This window comes from Dama dama, chromosome 23, assembly GCF_033118175.1.
Source record: "Dama dama isolate Ldn47 chromosome 23, ASM3311817v1, whole genome shotgun sequence".
In the NCBI taxonomy this organism is placed as follows: domain Eukaryota; kingdom Metazoa; phylum Chordata; class Mammalia; order Artiodactyla; family Cervidae; genus Dama; species Dama dama.
The window spans coordinates 72,401,031-72,416,340 of NC_083703.1; the positions used below are offsets into that span (position 1 = coordinate 72,401,031).

Below are 15,310 nucleotides of genomic sequence, written 5' to 3' on the forward strand. Positions count from 1 at the left end.
AGCACTGTGGGAAGACAGGACGATGCTATTTCCAGGCATGGTCCACAAAAACCTGTCCTGCAATCCACAGTGTCCTCTCTCTTCTCCCCTGTTGCTGGTAAAATGCAGAAGCCAAGTCCCCAGAACAGGGGACTTAACCTCATTTGTGTCACAGATCTTTTCAGTCTGGTAACACCTGTGGACCCCGTCTTGGTATACTGTTTTAAAATGCATAAATTACACAGGAGTACAAAGAGATGCAATTACACTGACACACTGTTACCAGAATATTTAAAGGGATAAATCTGTAATGTAACAATGTATATTCTTCTTTATTAACACATTAGACAAAATATTCAGCAGGCCTATTGACCACCATAATTTAAAAGTATAAATTAGCATAAAGGATATTTCAAGGATACATGCAACAACAGGAATGTGGCATGAAAATATATGTGATTCCTATGAGTGACAAAGTCAGAGATACTGCTAATACTACTGTGATTTATCGCCGACTTCTATAGTTGAAGAAAATGCTAAATTTCAGTTACACGTTAGTAAAAATAGAGAGGTGGTTTTCCGTGAAGATCCCTTCACTAGGACCCACCCTTAGCTGCTGAATGACTGCTGATGGCTCACTGCTCTCTCAGAGAACTGCAACCAATAGAAGCCACCTTGTTCCAAAGGTCCATACCCCTCCCCAACCCAGCGAGCCTATAACCAATGACTCCTGACCCCAGCCAGCCCCTTCCTGCCCCAAAAGGAACCAAGTCCTGAGGTATGACTCAGGCTCCAAAGCCCCACCACGGGATGAGGCTGAAGCAGAACTCCAGAACACATAGCTGCTTGGCTTCTTCTATGTCCCATTCTGCCTCTCTCCCTCCCCCTCGTGTCTGAGAGCACTTGCTCCATAAACTGCCCAAGCAAGAATCCTCATCTCAGACTCAGCTTCTAGGGAATCTAACCTAAGGCAGCATCCAGATTCACAGACAAGCTGAATTCCATCCACAGAACTCCCCTGTGGACCCCAGGGTCAAGAAACACGCTGGAAGGAACTTGGGTCCACAAATGATTGTTGCATAGAGCAAAGCCCGCCTCCCTCACAGTCCCATATTAAATGTGGAATATTTGAGCATTAAATTTAAACATTAAACTCAGCAAGCCTTAAATGTCTACTGCGTGAAGTGCCTGAAATTTGGGGGATGTTTATTTCAGCTGTTAATCTAACCTGACTAGGAAAAGCATCTGCGAAAATATTGACAGCCCCAATAACCAATGGGCTTCGTTGTAAAGAAATTAAAGATTATCTCATGTAATCATCATGATGCCTTAGGAAGCTGGTGTTATTATTGTCCCTATTTTACAGAAAAGGAAACTGAGGCACAGGCAGGGTAGGTAACTTGCCCAAGGTCACAGAGTCCCTAAGTGCAGGAACTGGGATTTTGAACCCAGGCAAGATGATTCCAGACCCTGTGCTGCTCTGAAGTGTGTGCCGTGGTTGGCCAGGAGCCGAGATTCCTAGGGACAAGACAAAGGCTTTTCAAAAGAAGGAGATGGGCTGGACGCAAACAACCAAAATTATCTAATATAATGTAATCAAATAAAAGGGCTTCCCTGGTAGTCCAGCTGGTAAAGAATCCACATGCAATGCAAGAGACCGACCCCTGTTCAATTCCTGGGTCCCAAAGTCCCCCTGGAGAAAGGATGGGTCACCCACTGCAGTATTCTTGGGCTTCCCTAGTGGCTCAGACGGTAAAGAACCTATCTGCCTGCAATGCAAGAGACCGAGGTTTGATCCCTGGGTTAGGAAGATTCCCTGAAGGAGGGCACCGCAACCCACTCCAATATTCTTGCCTGGAGAATGCCACGGACAGAGGAGCCTGCAGGGCTACAGTCTGTAGGGTCGCAAGTCGGACATGACTGAGCGATTAAGCACAGCACAATCAAGTGCAACTGTGAGAAATGCCATAAAGGAAGAGGACAGAAGAGGAAGATGAAAACGTCCAACAGAAAGACTTGATGTAGATCGGTGGTGGAGGGGGGGGATCAGGCAAGGTTTCCTCAAGGATGTGACAGCTGAGACCTGAGACTGACATATCCATTGGCCCATCAGCAGTGAGGCGGGGACAGTGAGCCAAGCAGGGGGAAGAGCATGTGCAAAGGTCCTGAAGGGGGTACGAGCTTCATGCCTTTGGGGAACTGAAAGGTCCAGTCAGTGTCCCCATGGGCAGATGTGTCACTTCCTTGGGGATTTGATCTGCATGTGTCTCCAGCACGGAATTAAGCCCCATTTAGAGACAAAGTTTACTAAGCTCCCTTCAGGTGCCAAGTCTTTTGGCTACATTATGCCTTGCAAGCCTCAAAACTGCCGGGGAGGTAGCTTTCACTGACTCTACTCCACAGGTAGGGAAACTCAGAGCAATACCTTACTCAAGGATGGCAAGTAACAGCTGACATTTACAAAGCATTTACAACATGCCAAGAGCTTTATAGAAACTTATCCATTTAATTTTCCCGGTAACTCTTTGTGGCCAATGTTATCATCACCATCCCTCTTTACAGAGGAGAAATCCAAGGCATAAGAAGGCTTAAGAAGCCCACCTAAACTTATCCAACCAGCAAGTGAAAGCAAGGTTTCAAACAAAGGCTTTCTTGAGTCTAGAGTCTGTGCCTTTTGTCACAGGTTGGCCGTCCACTCAATAATAAGTAGTGGGGGACTTCCCTGGTGGTCCAGTGATTAAGAATCTGTCTTCCAATGCAGGGGACATGGGTTCTATCCCTGGTCGGGGAACTAAGATTCCACATGCTGCTGGGCAACTAAGCCCACACACAGGAACTACTGAGCCCCGGAGGCTCTAGAGCCTGTGGTCTACAAGAGAAGCCCCACTCACCGCAAGGAGAAGCCCATGCACCACAACCAGAGACCCAGCACAGCCGAAATAATAACAAGTAGTGGAGTTCAAACCCAGAACTGTCTAGTTTCTAAGCCCCTGCCCTCTCCACTGCCACAGTAATGTTTACTGAAGAAAACAGTATTATACTAAATGAAAGAATACATAAAAGAATGCATGCATACATACATGGACATCTGTATGAGCAAGGGGGGTAGCATAGAGAATAAGGAGCATAGTTTTGGAATCAGCAGCCCTGGACTCTAATTTTGGCTCGGCCATGGCTGGGGCTAGGGTGCAAATGAGGCCTTCACCTCAGGCTCAAAATTTAGGGGGCTGACCAAAAAAACTCAGTAATCTGGATAAATAGTACTTGAATGCAATATTTTTTAAAGTCAAAATTAATGCAGCAATAATCCTTGATGAACAAGCTATGAAAAAAATGTCAACAGAGTCCAGATCCAGACCCTGCACTTGTACGACTCACCTCACTCGCCTCCCCCTAGTCCCAACCCTACAAGGACTCTAGGACCTTGGGTGAATGGCTTTGCCTCTCTGTGCCTCAGTTTCAACGTCTGTAGGATAATTCTCCCCTCTTGGAGTTGCTGTGAAAATGGCTGAGAAGCAACATAGGAAAGTGTTTAGCCCAGGATGAGGCTGAGTGATGGCGATGATGGTGGTGGTGATGATGATGGTGTTGATGAGGGTGTTGGCAGTGGTAGAGAAGGAGGAGGAGGAGAAAAAGAAGGAGAAAGATAACATTTGTTACACTGAAACCAAGTGTGGAACCAACAAGGGCCTACTGTATAGCACAGGAAACTATATTCACTATTATATAATAACCTGTAAGGGGAAAGAATCTGAAAAGGGGTATACACACACACACATATATCTATAACCAAACCACTGGGTTGCACATCTGAAATTTACATGATATTGCAAATCAACTACACTTCAATTAAAAACTAAAAAAAAAGAAAAAATGTAGTACATGCACAACCCCAGACACACATTTGCCTGTACATGGGCATGTGTGACTCAAAGATCTAAATTTTCAGAGACACTTCCCTGGAAACCTGAAACCCCAGGTTGGATGGGGGAGGAGGGAAAAGACTGGGCAAACCTTCAAACTGAGAAAATGTCCTTTTTTGGTTGTGTGAGCTGGATGAGGCTTGTTTCCTGGGGCTGTGTTGCAGGACGAACTCCTCAGGCCAGAATGGCAGTCTTCACACTGAGCCCTGGAAGGTTCTAGAGGATCAGCAATGGACCCTCCAGGGCAACCAGAACAGGGGTCAGAGGGGAATGGCCACACAGCCCAAGGTAATAAAGGCTGCTGAGTTTGAAGGAGGCACCCATGACTGACTGAATACCTTACCAGCCCCCTCCCCAATGCCTCTGATCTCAGGAATGGCCCCTCAGCTCCCTAGCCCTCAAGCCAGGAATCCCAGTGTCTCCTACACCCTCCTTCCTCATCTTTCAATATTCACAAACAACCACCACCACCTCCTGTCTCTCCTGCTCCCCCTGAAGCTCTTGATCTGCCTATTCTCCACCTTTCCGTGGCTCCTCCTGCCAGGTCCCCCACTCCCCTCTGTAACCTCCCTGCTTCCAGGCTCACTCCCTACAAATCATCACATGCAGCTTGCTTGCCTCACCTCTTGCTGACAGTCTCTGCAAGGCTTCCTATCTTGCTGAAAGTAAAGTCCAAAGTACTGAGCACAGCCTTCAAGGCTACCCAGATTCTCACCCTGAAGCAGCCCTGATGGGGTGTATCTGGAAGCTTACCAGGTAAAGGGCAGGCTGAACTGCTACAGTCCAGAGGCTATCTTCTGGTCCAGTGGCACTCACGGTGTGGTCCATGCAGCCCCTAGCCCCTCATCATCTGGGCACTTGTTGCAAATGCAGACTGGGGGGGCTCCACCCCAGATCCACTGAATCAGAATTTCTCAGGAGGAGCCCAGGAATCTGTGTTGTATAAGCCTTCCAGCTGCTTCCACCGCTCATTAAAATTTGAGAAGCGTGTGCTGGACAGAGAGAAACATCCAGCTCTCTCTTGGGCAGTTCCCAGCCTGCTCAGCCACCCAGGAGCCTTGAGGGTCTCCCTTCAAGCACCAGGATCCCTCCCTGAATCCAGGGCCTACTAGGGAAATGCAGGCACCATTTCTTTCCCTATGACCACGTGGGGAGGGGCTTTTGGGGAGGGTCTCCCAGGATGGCTCTGCCCCTTCTGGAGAGAAGGGAAGGAGCAGTAACTAGGGCAGGGGGTGGGGCAAGGATCAGTCACCCTTCTTGATTTCATCAGATTTTCTTTCGTCAGCAGGTTAAAAATAAGGCTGGTGGTGGCTCAGGGATGAGGCAGGGCCATAACCCGGTGGGAGCACTCCCGAGAGTGTCGACCCTCACTCCTGCCTCCCTTCCCCACCCTGGACCCCTCACCACCCCGGAATAGCTGGCCTCGTTGCCCAGGCATCTCCATCAAGCACTGATGGCTTTACTGGGCCAAAGCGGGGGCACCCACAGGAGATACCCCTGACTCCTCTGCTCCGGCTGTTCCCCCATCTGGAATGTTCCTTTCCCTCCTTCCACCTCCCAGCCTTAAAGGGCCAGCTTCAGACCCACTTTGACTTCCAGATTTATTCAGTTAATGCAACTTTATGGAATGCCTGCTATACATCAGGACTTTTCTGGGTGCTGTGGCTACGACAGCAAGCCAAGTATCTAAAAATCCCTTGTAGGGGGACTTCCCTGGCGGTCCAAGGACTAAAACTCCATGCTCCCAATACAGGGGGCCCGGGTTTGATCCCTGGTCTGGGAACTAAGACCCTGCCTGCCACAAGAAGACCTGGCCCAGCCAAAGTACATAAGTAATTAAGTGAAAGTCGCTCAGTCGTGTCCGACTCTTTTCGACCCCGTGGACTATACAGTCCATGGAATTCTCCAGGCCAGAATATTGGAATGGGTAGCCTTTCCCTTCTCCAGGGGCTCTTCCCAACCCAGGGACTGAACCCAGGTCTCCCGCATTGCAGGCGGATTCTTTACCAACTGAGCCACGAGGGAAGCCCAAAGAACATAAATAAAGATTTTTTAAAAATCCCTTGTAGAACTCACATTCTGTTGCAGGGGTCAGCAAATTAGGGCAACAGGCCATATCAGGGCAAACAGCCTGTTTGTCTATCACCTGTGAGCTAAGAATGCTTTTTATACTTTTCAAAGTTGTGGGGGAAAAAAAAAAAACCCAAATAGTAATTTTATGACACATGAAAATTACACAGAATTTAAATGTGTGTCCATATAAATAAAGTTTTATTGGAACAGAGTCACACATATTTGTTTACTGTTGTCTAGATCTAAGCAGTTGCCACAGAAGCCCATGATCTGCAAGGCCAAAAATACTTACCATCTGGTGCTTTACAGGAAAAGTTTGCCCACCTCTGTTCTAATGCATCCACTCAACAATGGTCTCTCCTACTATTCTAATTAATAATATTAGTCTACTATTGGTTGAGCTCTTTCTGCCCAGTTCTGTGTTGTGGTCACCTTTACACACATGACTTCAGAGAGGCGAAGTCACTTTCTCAAGGTCACACAGCTAGAAAGTGTATCTGCCCAAGCTCCTCCCCATTACACCGAGCTGGCGCTTTCTTGGTACTAACTGGACCAGGTCCTCCACATGCTGGTACTAGGGATGGGGATAAATTAGATCCAGCAGGCACCTGAAAAGCTTCCAGCCTAATGCAGCCCCACCAAGTCAACTGGGCAGCATCTCCGAAAACCAGCGGATGGATGGGGCGGGGGCCGAGCAAAGCCGCTAAACCACATGGCGGCGCAGCTAAGAGGGGCAGCTCTGCCAGGTCTTGGCTCTGCTCCTCATGCTCTCAGGCAAGCCTGAGCCCCCCGAGCCCCCGTCTCCTCATCTGTACAATGGGGATAAATAACAGCACCTTCCCTGGAGAAATGGTGTAAGGAATATAAATGAATAAACACTCATATGGCCCTAAGAATAGTAGCCGGGACACAGGAAGTGCTATGGAGGTGCTTGTTGATAAAATATATGGGGACGTCCCTAGTAGTTCAGTGGTTAAGACTCCACCCTCCAATGCAGGAGACAGGGGTTCCATTCCTGGTCGGGGAACTAAGATCTCGCATGCCACGGGGCAACTAAGCCCGAGAGTTGCAACTAGAAAGAAGCCCCCACACACCGCAATGAAAAGTCCATGTACTGCAACTAAGATCTTATGCTGCCAAATAAGTAAACACTTTTTTAAAAAAATAAATAAAATAAAATATATAAGAAGCATTTTTTTTTTTAAGACTGAAACAAAAACCTGAAAGTACTTAATGTCACTGATTTGCTCACTTAAAATTTTTTCAAAAATTCATCAGAACAAGGAGGCCATGGAAGGTTTGGGGGACAGAGGCAGATAATCACAGCCCTCAACTCAGGCCTCTGCCAGCCTCTCTGAAGCTGCAGAAGTGGTTGATAAGGGCAGTGCGGCCAAGCATCTTCCTGAGGAGGAGGTTGCTTCAGAAGCCACTGCCCTGCCTTCCCCCAAAATAGCCCCTCGCTCCAGACTCTGGCTGCCTGTAGCTGTTTTCCTCCAGAACAATCACGGTCGGAGCAAACTCAAAGAGAAACCGCAGCTGGGGTGTCCAGCCACATGCCCAGATAGCTCCCTGAGAGAAAGTTCCCTGCCCTCCAGCAGGGATGGAGTCAAGCATCCAGTCTTGCCGGGTCTGCATCCATTTGGCAAACATGTGCTAAGCCCTGCTGGGAAGCCCCTCATCAGAAGGGTTAAGGGTAGAAACTCCAGTCCATCACATTCTGACTTTTGCTGTCTGGTCTGAGTTTCCTCAACTGTGAAATGGGGTTAATAATATTTACCTCACAAAATTACTGGGAGTCTGAAATGAGGTCGCACAAGAGTGCTTAGCATAAACTGAGCACTTAACAAATATGAGCTGTCATCATTGTTACAGTTTTGGTTATCATTATAGCAATGTCTGGGGCTCCCCAGGTGGGTCATGGTAAGGAATCGGCCTGCCAATGCGGAGACACAGGAGACTCGGGTCTGATCCCTGGATTGGGAAGATCCACTGGAGGAGGGCATGACAACCCACTCCGGTTTTCTTGCCTGGAGAATCCCCATGGACAGAGAAGCCTGGCCAGCTCCAGTCCACAAAGAGTCGGACACAACTGAAGTGACAGGGCATATAAGTTTACAAGCAATTCTCTTCCAAAAATCTAAGGACTGCCAACAAATTGGTATTTAAATAGGTATTCTTGTAGCAGGATATGTCATGTAAACTTTGTTTCAAAGTTCACCCACCTTGCAGCATGTATAGTATTTCACCCCTTTCCATTGCCAAATAATGGTCCACAGTGCATGTGGATAAACCATATTTAGTTCATCTGTTCCTCAGCTGAAGGACATTTGGATTGTTTCCACCATCTGGTTACTATGTATAATGCTACTACCGATATTCCTCTACAAGTTTGGGGATAGATTTATATTTTCATTTCTCCTGGGTGTACACTTTAAGGCTTGGAATTGCTGGGTCATGCGGTAACTCTTTTTAAACTTCTGAGGAACTTTCAGACTGGTTCTGAATTGACTGCACCATTGTACTTTCTTCTAGTAACATGAGGGTTCCAATCTCTTCACATCCTTGTCAACACTTATTATTATCCATTTTTAAATTTTAGTCACATAATGGTTTGTGAGGCTCATTTCATTGTGGTTTTGATCTGCATTTCTCTGATGGCTAATGATGTTGAGCGTGTTTTTAAATGTTTAACTACCATTTATGTTATCTTCTTAGGAAAAAAATCTTTATTTAGATTATTTGCCTATTTTCAATTTTTTTAAGTTGTAAAAGTTCTCAATATATTCTAGATAAAAGTCCCTTATCAAACATAGGATTTGCAAATATTCTCCCCATTCTATTGTCTTTTCAATTCCTTGATGGTGTCCTTTGAAGCACAGAAGTTCTTAAGCTTAATGATTTCCAACTTATCTATTTTTCTTTTTGTTGACTATACTTACGGTGTCATATCTAAGAAGCTTTTGCCCAACCCAAGGTCACAAAAACTTATCACCATAATTTCTTCTCAGAGTTTTATAGTTCAGTTTTTACATTTAGATCTAGGAAGACTACTTCTAATAAGAAAAAATGGGAAATAAACTAAGGGTTCACACTGCCCTAGGAGACAGGCACTACAACCATTTTACAGATGAAGAAACTGAGGCACAGCAAGGTTAAGTCACTTGGCCATTATTTTTATTGTGAACATTAAGCCAGAAGTGGCCCCTGCTCTGGGAGGATCTAGAGTCTGGCAGGAAAGATAAGACAAGGTGGAAAGTTTTGAGAACAAACAGAAAGCTACAGGGCAGGAGGAAGCCCACGTGGTGAGCTACATGTTCATAATTTTCATTTTTTAATTTTTGTGTCATATATTATAAATACATAAAAGATGTACTAGTGGACTTCCCTGGTGGCACAGTAGCTAAAACTCTGTGCTCCCAATGCAGCGGGCCTGGGGTTTGATTTCCAGTCAGGGAACTAGATCCCACATGCCCCAGTGAAGACCTGGTACAACCAAATAAATACTTTTTTAAAAGATGTAGTATAATATGGTTTCATCAGCACAAAAAATATGAAAAATAAACAGATTTTTTAAATATTTTGGTATGTGAGGTGGTTAACAGCAGTTTTTTCACATAAGAACTCTGGTGACATAAATTCTCTGTACTTTGATTTTTTTTTTTTTCCATATGTAAAGTGGGGATATGAATAGCCCCTGCCTCAAAGAGTTGTAGAATTACCGTACATAATGTACTTAGAATAGAACCTGGCACATAGAAAGCTCTATGCAAGTGTTTTAAAATTTTAAAAAGTTGATTTGTTTTAGTTGAAGTGGAGGGGCATGGGTTTTGAGTCTGGAGGGCTGCGCCACCCCCCAAGAGCTTAAGCAGAACCTCCCCACCTTGGAAGCCCAGCCTGAAATCCCCAGGCCGTGGAGGTGAACTCTTCCAGATGATGTTTTACAAAGACCTTTCTCCTCTTCTTGAAAAAGAATCACCAGCCCATCTGGGAAGTCTTCACCATGTGTGAGTGGGTATGTGACACCCTTTCCCACCCCCCAGTCTCTAAGCAGGAGGCAGAGTAACAAGTTGCTGTTTACGTGGCAGACACTTGACCTATGTGGTCAGCTGAATAACGGCCCCTGGGATATCCAGGTCCTAAATCCCTGGAACCAGTGAATGTTACCTTATACGGCAAAAGAAGCTTTGCAGACGTGATTAAATTGAAGATCCTGAGATGCAAGAATTATCCTGGGTTAGACAAGCAGGCTCTAGATGTAACCACACATGTCCTTATAAGAGGGAGGCAGGAGCAGATGTGACCACAGGAGAGGAGAAGATGATGTGAGGATGGAAACTCAGATGAGAGTGATGCCCTTTGAAGATGCAGGATGGGGCCACAAGCCAAGGAATGGCAGCGGCCACTAAGAAGCTAAAAAATCAAGGAATTGGATTCTCCTGCCAGAACCCTCAAAAGGAACCAGCCCTGTCATCACCTTGGCTTTAGCCCACTGAGACCGATCTCAGACTTCTGACCTCCAAAACAGTAAGAGAGTAAGTCTGTGCTGTTTTAAGCCCCCAAGTTGGTGGTAATTTGCTACAGAAGCAACAGGAAACCGCAGCAACCTCTGTGATCTCATGCCATCCTCAAGACAACTCACTGTGCAGAAGAAAGGAAAGCTCAGGAAATTATTTGCCCATGGCTCATTGCCAGGTGGCGCTAGCGGTAAAGAACCGGCCTGCCAATGCAGGAGACGTAAGATGGGTTCCATCCCTGGGTCGGGAAGATCCCCTGGAGGAGGGCATGGCAACCCACTCCAGTATTCTTGCCTGGAGAATCCCATGGACAGAGGAGCCTGGTGGGCTACAGTCTACAGGGTCGCAAAGAGTTAGACATGACTGAAGCGATCTAGCATAACCACATACACATAGCTAGTCAGATCCAGAGCCAGCCTGAACACGATTCCAGGCCTGTCTGGCACCAGAGCCTTTGCTGACCCACTCATCTGCAGTTAAGCCAGAAGAGCCCAGCAGCTGGAACTGGCCACAACCATGCTGCTTCCCCCAGGGGCCTGGGCAGCCCTAGCATGCATCCTGTCTGCCTGAGAGTCCAGGGCTAGTGGCTACCAGCAGGGACACCGTCAACCTCCCCAGTGAAAGGCTAGTCCATCGGAACCCGGGATCACCTGGCTGACTACATATGACTGAGGTCTGGCTATACTATGGCAGCCAGTGAAGGGACACTGAGGGGACATGAGGCCTTGCTCCCCCTCCCCACATGGGACTGGGCTCTACAGTCCAATCTGAAGCCCAGCTCTCAGCAGTGAGGCCTTTTCTGCATGAGTTGGCTGTACAGAGAAGCTTCCTTTTTAAAAATTCTGTGCCAGCGACTTCCCTGATAGTCCAGTGGCTAAGACCCTGCACTCCCAACGCAGGCGGCCCAGGTTCAAACCCTGGTCAGGGAACTAGACCCCACATGCCGCAACTAAGATCACATGCCGCAACAAAGATCGAAAATCCCACGGGCCACAACTACGACCCTGGGCAGCCAAATAAATAAACAAATATTTTAAAAAATGAAAAGTCTATGCCAGATTTTAAAATCACATTTTATGAATTATGAGAACAGTAATTTCAAAGCAACAGCATTGTGAACCCACTGTGCTAAAACAATGGCTATGTTACCTTTTGAGCCTTCTTTTGAGCCTTTTGTGAACAACTCTGTTAACTGTAAAGTCCAGAATTTAAGAGCATGGAATCTGAAATCACACTACCCAGGTGTGAATCCCTGAGTCAGACATTAGCTGTGTAGCCTGGGCAAATCACTTAACCTCTCTGTCCATCCATTTCTTCTTCTGAAAAGTGAGCATGGCAAGAAGATTTTTCAGATGGTTCCTGGTATTCACACCCTTATGGGATTCAGCCCCCACCCCTCCACCACGGAGTATGGGCTAAACTCAGTGACAGGCTTCTAACTAAAAGACCATGACAATGGTGACGTCACTTCCATGACTAGTTTACAAAAGATGGCAACTTCGCTTTTGATAGCAGACTCTTGCTGGCCTTGATGAAGCAAGCTGCCACGCTGGGGAAGCTTTCATAGCAAGGAACTGAAGGCAGCCTCCCACCAACATCAGCGAGGAGCCAAGGGCCTCAGTTCAAACGCCCACAAGAAACCGCATCCTCCTACAGACGAGTGCATGAGGGTGGAGTGAATCCATCCCCAGTGGGGCCTTCACATGGGACCAGAGCCCCGACCAACAGCAGCCTCGTGGGAGACCCTGAGCCAAAGGGCCCAGATACCAAACCCACGGAAACTGTGAGATAAGAAATGTGTGCTGTTTCATGCTGCTATGTTTGGGCATAAGTTATTATCCAGTGAGAGACAACTAATACAATTGGGATCACAATGCCTACTTCATGGGGTTGTTATGAAAATTACAGGTATTAATATACAGAAAGGGCTTAGAATAGTGCCTTGCATACAGAGTATACTATAGTAGTGTTATACTAGAGTAGTATGAAAGTGTTAGCTTTCGCTATTATACATTTCTCACTTACATAATTTTTCGTGTTTCCACATATTCATGTTTATCATTTCAGACCCCTCAACCTTTTCTCTTTTTAAATTTAACATGAAATTTAACATCTACCTATTTTTAAAATATGTATCTACTTATGTATTTGGCTGCACTGGGTCTCAGTTGCAGCATGCAGGGCCTAGTTCCCTGACCAGGTGTTGAAGCTGACACCAATCTGCATTGGCAGCACAGAGCCTCAGCCACTGGGCCACCAGGGAAGTCCCAACATCCATTATTTTTGTGCCAGTGATTCCTCTTCTGGGAATGCGACCAACTGACACACTCAAACTGTGCAAAATGACACCCATACAAGGGTATTTACTGTAATCCTGTTTGTAATAACAAGATACTGGAAATGAAGCCAAAGCAAGAAGGGGGAACTAGTTGATTACGTTATGGTATAATCAATACTTGTTGAGTACCTACTATGTGTCAACACTGTGCTCAGACGTTTGCATGTATTATTTCATTTAATCCTCACAATACTCTCTAAAGTAGACATCACTATCAATTCCCATTTTACAAGTAAGAAAACTAAGGATGACAGGGTTAGGTAACCTGTCCAACTCACACAGTCAATAAAGGAGGAAAGCCAAGAATTCCAGTGTGTTTAACACCAAAATAAGACAAAGGAGGCATGTGTTAGTGTTGGAGTCAGACAACCTGGTTTCAAACCCCAGTTCCTTCACGTCCAAATTGTATGACTTTTGCCAAGTCATGGAACCTCTCCAAGTCTCAGTTTCGCCATCTGTAACTCAGGTTAATCACTTTGCCAACAAAAGTCCGTATAGTCAAAGCTATGGTTTTTCCAGTAGTCATGTACGGATGTGAGAGTTGGACCATAAAGAAGGCTGAGTGCCAAAGAATTGATGCTTTCGAACTGTGCTGCTAGAGAAGACTCTTGTGAGTCCCCTGGACAGCAAGGAGATCAAATCAATCAATCCTAAAGGAAAACAACCCTGAATATTCATTGGAAGGACTGATGCTGAAGCTGAAGTTCCAATACTTTGGCGACCTGATGAGAAGAGCCAACTCACTGGAAAAGACCCTGATGCTGGGCAAGATTGAGGGCCAGAGGAGAAGGCGGCAACAGAGGATGAGATGGTAAGATAGCATCACCGACTCAGTGGACAAGAATCTGAGCAAACTCCAGGAGACAGTGAAGGACAGGGAGCCTGGTGTGCTGCGCGCAGTCCAAGGGGTGGCAAAGAGTCAGACACAACTTAACAAGTGAACAACAACAACAACTCAGGTTAGTCATTGCACTTAGCTGCCACTAGAACTACACTGTGAACTGTGCCATGTGAAGCGTATACTCACTTGATCATGACAAGTATTTACTAAGCGCCTACTGCATGCCATGTCCTGGGCTAGATCTAGGGGCACAACAATAACAGAAGAAATTTACCTCCTAGAACTTACAGGCTAGCCTAGCATGCGCATAGTGGAACCCCATAAATGGTAGCTGCTACTATTAGAGAGTGATTCTTCTTCCCCAGGGTTGGTCTTCTCACCTGGGTCTACTGGTGACCTGGGTCTGGGTGTGTTCTGCTTCCCCCACTCGCCACCCCCCACCTCGGCTCACCCCCACCACCCCCACCACCACCCCCAAGCCCGGTGAGCCAGCCAGCAATGGCATCCCACAAGGCTCGAGTCAGCAGACATCTCCTGCCTAAATAAGGACAAGGCGCCCAGGAGAGCTTTCTGCAAGCCGGAGGAATGTGACAGCTGAGCCCGCCCGCCCGGCACCCTCCCCCGCCTCCGGCCCCTCCCCAGGTGTGGCTTTCCAGTTTTTCCCAGAGCAGCCCCCGACACCCCCTCCCCCGGCCCAGGCCGCTCTGATAACTGCTAAGGAGCCTTCCGGAGGAATTCCAGGCAGCTCCATCTGCTCCTGGGGGCTGGCATCCCGGCTGCCACACGGAGAGGAAGAAACTGCAGGGAGGGGCCAACCCAGCCCCAGCCCTGGAAAATTGCATCCCTTGGTTCGAAAAGCATTTCCAGAGATATTCTTTGGCCTCGGGCACTGTGTCAGGTGTGAGGGCCCCAGCGGAGATTCTGACCACGCTGCGGTCTCCCCATCCCCACACCAGGCCCCAGAAGTCACAACTGCTCCTGGTGGGGTGGGGGAAGGCAGACACAACTAGTCCAGAGCATGGGGCCCAGGAAGACGTCTTTGAGTTCTTGCTGAGGCAGGGGTTGAGCAGGGGAACTCTGGCACCAGATGACTGGAGTTCCCATCCTAGCCCTGCTTCTTCCGAGCTGTGTGACCTTGAACAAGTTACCTAACCACTCTGGGCTTTCATTTCCCCATCTGTGAAATGGGAGAATAACAGCACCCACCTCAGAGTTGGGAGGACTAAGTACACTGGTTTTGCAAAGTGCTCAGAGCAGCAAGGAGGAGGTCGTGTCCTCAGGATTTGTTCAGGAGAGCCTACCATTTAAACCAGGGTGCCTGAGGGTGAAAGCAGGAGCTGTTTATAAGTATACCCTGCATGATCCAAGGCAATCGCGCGCACAGGAGGCCGCGTGGTCGTCCCAGACTTGACCACAACTAAGGTGCCAACTGTCACCAACAGAGACTATATGTCATCTTTGTAAGCCAGCCCTGCAAGAGGTGAACATCATACCCAGCACACCGATCTGGCCTTCAGATTTCCCAGGAGGAAGACACGTAAGACCGAAATTTGAGCTAGAGTCAAAGAAAAACATTAAGGATTTCAATGCAATAGTTAACAGATATTTATTGAGCCTTTTATGTGGGTCCATGCCTGGGCCC

At 47.2% G+C, this 15,310-nt stretch overlaps 1 protein-coding gene and 1 non-coding gene across 2 annotated transcripts in view; one reads left to right on the forward strand and one right to left on the reverse strand.

Moving 5' to 3' along the window:
* JPH2 (junctophilin 2) overlaps positions 1-15,310 on the reverse strand; it is a 72,579-nt gene that overhangs the window by 8,923 nt on the left and 48,346 nt on the right. The gene's annotated exons all lie outside the window — the stretch shown is intronic.
* On the forward strand, positions 11,346-11,418 carry TRNAG-CCC (transfer RNA glycine (anticodon CCC)). The gene has a single exon. It is a non-coding gene; the product is annotated as a tRNA-Gly (tRNA).